The following is a 6,282-nucleotide window of genomic DNA, read 5'->3' as shown; positions in this document are numbered from 1 at the left end:
CTTCATTTGTTCCCCTTTTTTTCTCTCTCTTGCCATTCTTTTGGTCTGCTTGTTCTTAGTTTTGTTTTCCTTTATTTTTTCTTTCATCATTTTTTTCTTCTTCTTTACGCATATTTTGAACTAATTGCTTCTTACATTTTCTTCTTCTTTATGTAGAACTTGTTTGTTTTTTACCTCAAGACACTCAACTTTGTAGATTAATTTATCTTACTTTTGCTGAGAAGGAATGCTTGGTGCAAATACGAATGTCAAACACTGTAAGTAGATCTAGACGCTCTATTTCCAAGGTACGACTAGACAAGCCCATGAGTAATACTAGTTAATCGCATCAATTACCATACAATGCGCACGTGACAGATCGATCCGTCTGAAGGCAATTGCAGCGAGCAGCGATTCGTTGCCTCAAATTACTCTGCTTCTTATGGCCATTATTATCGTTGCAAACCCTGCAAAGCTAGAAAGCTTGCCCCCCGTACCACCGCTCACCTACTGCTATCGGTGACAAACAATTCCATACTGTGGCGATATGTAAACTGCCATCGGCCGTACCATTTTGCCATCTCATTTCCAGCCCTTCCGGGGTCTGTGAATCGTATAAATCAATACAAAATGACAGTGGAAAGAGACTGAAAAAATAAAAAATAAAAACCGTATGCATATCTCGCAAAACCTTCCCCTCCGTGTGTGAGGTCATCCGTGTGTGCGGCTAGTTGCCGGGGCCTGTGCTGCGCTGCATCAAACAAACGCTGAGGTTACAAATTTGTCGACACAGTCCCACATTTTTGCCGGCTGCATTGTGTGTCGTGGCAAGGGCACACCAGCTAATCGCAATGGTACGGCTAATCATGCTACACGCTTGTACGGCAGGGGGAAGGGAATACGGGGGGAAAACCCCACAAAAAACAAGTGAAATCAAAAATCAATACAAAGCACTCGCACTTCACCGCTTTCCGCACGGGCGGGGGGGAGGGACCAAAGCTAATGATGAATGTGAGTGAATCGGGTGGAACGGTGCACAAACAGCAAAGAATTCAATATTCCATTCAGTCGTTTATTAATATTTTGAGCTCTTCTTCCCCATCGGCACGGCTCTTCTTCCTTCTGCCCGACCGGACTCGCTTTATTGGTAAAATGTCACCCTTACAGTGCGGTATGTGTCCACCACGCACCTTCCCCATGGCTAAATCGCAGGCACACTCACACGCAGACAAGGATTGGCGGGGGGGTGCCAAATATGTATCCGCCGCCATTGTACTTATTTGCGAATGTACTTATTGGTGTAGGGAAGGGGAACTGCGGGGGACTGGGCTGCACGTATTAGGGTTCGTTTCCTATCATTAAAATAATTCAAACTAGAAACGATCATTTATCCAAATGCAGCATACAATTATCATTGTGGCCGGGGCCGATTGCGCCCGTTTTGCGCGGCGAGTATAGCCTTCCCCGTTCCCTTCTACTGCAGCGTATGGGGAGGGACCGGGGGGAGGATGGACGACACCACATCCATTTTATTAGCCCGTTCCGTTTGCGAGCGTTGCGAAAGAAGGTTATTGGGAATGGAATAAAATTTAAATTAAAAAGTGATACAAAAATCGACGCGATACACACACACACTGTGTGTCGAGTTGGACGGGAATGGGGCGGAGACAGAGCGGGCTTGAACAGACTAAAATAATAAAAAGTAATAATCACCGTGGTGGAACGCACAAAAATCACAACACTGTTGTGATCGCCGGAGAGGAAGCACCAATACCAACACACTGGGCAGGGGCGGGCGCGAGGGCGATAATTTATGCAGCTTTTTCACAGCCCCACACACGTGCGTGAAACGAGCGAAAATAGCAGCAACGCTTGTAAGGGGTGTGTGTGTGAGTGAGAAGCAAAACAAAACAAAAAAAGAAGCACAAACAAAACATACAATATTTATGGACAAAATGGTAAATAACCGACGGATAAATATGGTATTAAAAACAATTGAATTCGAATACAATGAAACAATTAAAATGCGCAGCCCGAATCCTCGGCGCGCTATGGAGGATGGAGATTGATTTTTTCGTATTTCAGCTGGAATGAGTGTGTTTTCCTATTTCGATTTGAGTTCGGGTATTGCTAGATACGTGTACCACCAACACTGTCGACTATTATTGGGGGGGAGGGAGCCCCTGGAAAAGGGATAAAACTTTATTTTCTATCACCCAGTGGTGGTGGAAGTGATTTGAATAGAATTATCATTTGCAAGCATTAAACGCCACGGACACGAAGCGCAAGCGGAGGCTTCACCTAAAAAAAGGTTTGATTTAACGTTTCTGTTTCAAATGCGCCAATCGGGGCATTTTGTTTCATTTGTTGCATGCCAGTTGATAGTTTCTTCGTAGTGGTGTTTTTTTGTTATTAAATCATTTCCTCGCTCGCGAAGGCACAGTCCTGATCCTTGCCACACGGGCATTTAGCCACCTCGGTTCAAGGTCAACCGAAATTCTCAACTTTCACCCCATTTTTCTTGCCTGTCCCTTTAAATCCTTATAAAGCGTGTGTGTGTGTGTATGACTGAGGGTTCGCCAACGCTTCTGTATTTCACATTTTCCCTTTAAAAAATACCGTTTTCCCTTTAAAAAACACACAACAACGGCTACCAATGCACGTAAGCTAACGTACGGCTCGTGAAACACATAAAACCTGAGCCTGAGTATTGGCGTATCGAGTTTCAGACGCCTGGCGCCTTGCAACAACCAAAAAAAAAAGGACAATTAATGATAAGAAGTGCAGAAGGGGCCAGCGAATAGGGGAAAAAGATCATTAGAGGGTCAAGCTAGTGTGAGATCGCAAGACGTACGCAGGCAATAAGTCTTGTGGATAAGTCTTGCTTTTTTTCGTTGTAGTTGGGATTGCTGTGCTGTTTTGTTTTGGGAAAGAAGGGAACTGATGGCATTTTCGGGTCGTTCATTAGCGCCTTGATGCGTTGGCCTCAGGATGGAAGAAGGATTTAAGGTTAAAAAATGAAAAAAAAATGCTGTAAAAGGGAACAGTTTGCGTTGGTTTGTACTAGACGTGCAGTACTATTCATGCTGGAGTGCTGTATAGGAATGTTGGAGGTATTTTATAAAGCAGCTGAAAATATTTAAACGTTTCGAACAGCATTTTTCAATATCTAGGACCAACAACCCTTAGAATATTAAACAACTTTTTGAAAGAAATAAACTTGATACTACAGCTAATTAAACACCCACAATAATACGCCTAAAGCTATGCAACTCGTACGACATATTTACCTTTTTAACTGCTGCCCAAGGTGGATTAAGAAGATCCGGTGGTGAAATATAGAGCAATCTCACCATTTACCACTTGACATAAGGTCTCCGGGATTCAAAAAGTTGTTTAAGGTTTTTTTTTAAACTTGTACATGTATATTACCTACCTCGTTTTGTCAATTGTATATACATTTTGAGCCTATTTTGGGCTTTGTGAGTTTTTGATTTGATTTGACATATAGATTGAACATAGGTAGTGCAGTAAACACAGACAGTGCATAAGTAATGAAAATGAGTGTTATTTCGTGAATGTTTTGTATATCTCACTCACTCACTCATCGACATATTTAAGCAGCGAAACAGAACACAGTTCTGTTTTCTTATATTGAATCTTGATTTTCATCTTTCAAAAGTAAAACAAAAAAACAAATTTTGACTATTTAGTGAAAAAAACTATTAATTTAAACCTTTAAAAGCTCTTCGCCGGCCTTATTTCAGGCCCTTGAGAGCCGCATACGGCCCGCGGAACGTAGTTTGGAGAGCCCTGCTCTAGACGATTAGCGATTGGCAAGCCGATTATTCGCGAAGACGATATAAACGAACTTGGTAATCTTTTAATGTTTAGTTTTTGTGACTCAACAAATCATGACGTATGATCCCTCAAACATGATGACCACCAAAAGCGCACTTTTCTTTAATGCACCTTGCTGCTATGCATTAGTGCATAATGCTGCTGACACTAATATTGTGATATATTGTCAGTGATGTTCATGAAATTCTCCCGTCCGAAGGTCATTTACTGTATGCTGATGATTTAAAAATATATTTCTGTAAAAATAAATATACTGCATGCTGATGATTTAACTATCAGAACACACAGCGACTGCCTTGGGCTCCAGGAGTTTCTTAACTCATTTTCTGTATGGTGTTCCTAAAATCAGCTAAGTCTTTGGCCTGAAAAATGCTTTGTAATATCCTTCCTCATACGTGATCTTGTCGTCCTTTGGGATGATAAATTATCACTAAATGAACATTTAGAGTCGGTTGTCGCAAGTGCTACTAGAACGCTGGGGCTAATATATAGACTATAGAATGATCCACTTTGTCTCAAGTCACTTTATTGTTCTTTAATTAGATCAACGTTGGAATACGCTTCAGTGGTCGTTGTCCGTTCTGGATGGATCTTAAAATTTGAAAAGGTCCAAAAGCGTTTCACAAGGTTCGCTTTTCGACGAATGGCTGGCCCCAAAGCCACTATGCCCAGCTACGAATCTCGCTGCAATTTGCTAGGTCTATAATTCCTCAAAGTAAGGCGCTCCCAAGCGCGCGTCCAATTCATCGGACGCATGATCAATGGTCTCATCGATGCTACCACTCTCCTTGAGCAGATCGGCTTGTACGCACCCTCTCGAAATTTAAAGGCACGTAGCGCACTAAACATGGTTTCTCGTCGCAGCACGTTTGGTTCCAACGAGCCTCTTCTCCTGTGTGTTCGCGCTTTTAATATTATCACAGATCTTCCCCAGCCCCGTTTATAATCCTTTTCCCTGATACTCTTCCCTATCCTCTTCATCCCCTCATCCTCTTTTTTCCGACTATCATATCTAATCTTATTTACTCTTCTTTTCTTAAGTTTCTATTTTAATCTAATATCTGTTTTCATGTGCTTAGAAGTTCTCTTTAGTATTAGGAATTAAGATAGGTTAATCTTAATTCCTAATACTAAAGAGAACTTCTAAGCACATGAAAACAGATATTAGATGAAAATAGAATTAGTTAAGAATTAGTTAAATTTAGGAGTTGTTAAACCATTAGGTTGACAATTTGAATAAACTTTAATTGAATAGAATTGAATTGAATATTATAATTTTAATAGACATTTATTAGTAAAAAGGATACAATTTGCAACCATTTCAATACTCCAATTCTTTCTCTTCTGGACACAAACGGCTATACCTTCATTGTGCAGTGCATTTGGCAGCCCACCGGAAGTGTGAACCAAACTTTCGGCCGAAGGTCTTTTTGATGACCAAGCCGGACTCGTCGTAAGGACGGACTCGTAAAAGGAGAGCGTTTGATTTTGTGCATTCCCGAAGCGTTATTTCCGTTTGGTTGCTTCATGGCTGGCCGTCCCAGCTAAACCCGGTGTGTGTAGTACAATTTTTGCTCATTTGTTTTACGGCGAGGAAAAGCACCAATAACGCTGAACGCTACATAAATTATAATATTTGGCAAAACAATGGACAGCGGACCGAGCGAATAAGGAGTGTATAATTGTGTGAGCTGGAGGTTACATACGGGTACGGCAGTGAGGGGAAAAAAGCCTTGAATTAAGGTGTGTGTGTGTGCCCATATGGGTAGTATATGTATGGATAGTCAATGATTAATGAAGTTAAACCGAGATGGAACTATTAGTCATGTTTGGGTACAAGTTTGTTAATGATTGTTTAGAAAAACATTGCACAGCAACGGTTTCATACTGAAAATTGATTATTTGTTGCGATCGTTGGTACTAAGTTCACTACCCCCTCTTACGAAACACCATACCCGAATCCGTTAAAAAATGCTTCACCGGTGCGTTCCGAAACGCTTTCCTCGCGCTGTGCATTCTTTACGAGCGATCGGATGAAAATCCAAATTGGCTAAAAAACTCCCAGAACAAAAAAAAAAAACGCATGCTTGCCGGATAAAATTCCGCCACTTGGCTGTGCACTCGGCTGCGTATCGGTGTCTCATCGATCTCTTTCGGTACCTTTCTCGAGAAGTTTTTGGCAAAAAGGATGTATAGCTCAGCAAGCAAGCAAAAAAAAACAGAAGACTGTTGAAGACTGCAAAAGTACAGAAGAAAAAAACAGACAAAAACGAAGCAGAAAAAAGTGTAACATTAGCTTGGCGGCCCGGTTAAAAAGCATTCCCCCGAGGGCCCCTGAAGCCTGAGAAATCAATCCATACATCACAGCATGAATCATTAATATTCCAATCACTTTTCCCCGAAAGTTCCCTTTGGTGTCGTCGGGGCAGCTCTAGCTTGCCC

Source organism: Anopheles coluzzii, chromosome 3 (genome assembly GCF_943734685.1).
Source record: "Anopheles coluzzii chromosome 3, AcolN3, whole genome shotgun sequence".
In the NCBI taxonomy this organism is placed as follows: Eukaryota; Metazoa; Arthropoda; class Insecta; order Diptera; family Culicidae; genus Anopheles; species Anopheles coluzzii.
Note: the sequence above shows the minus strand (reverse complement) of the source record.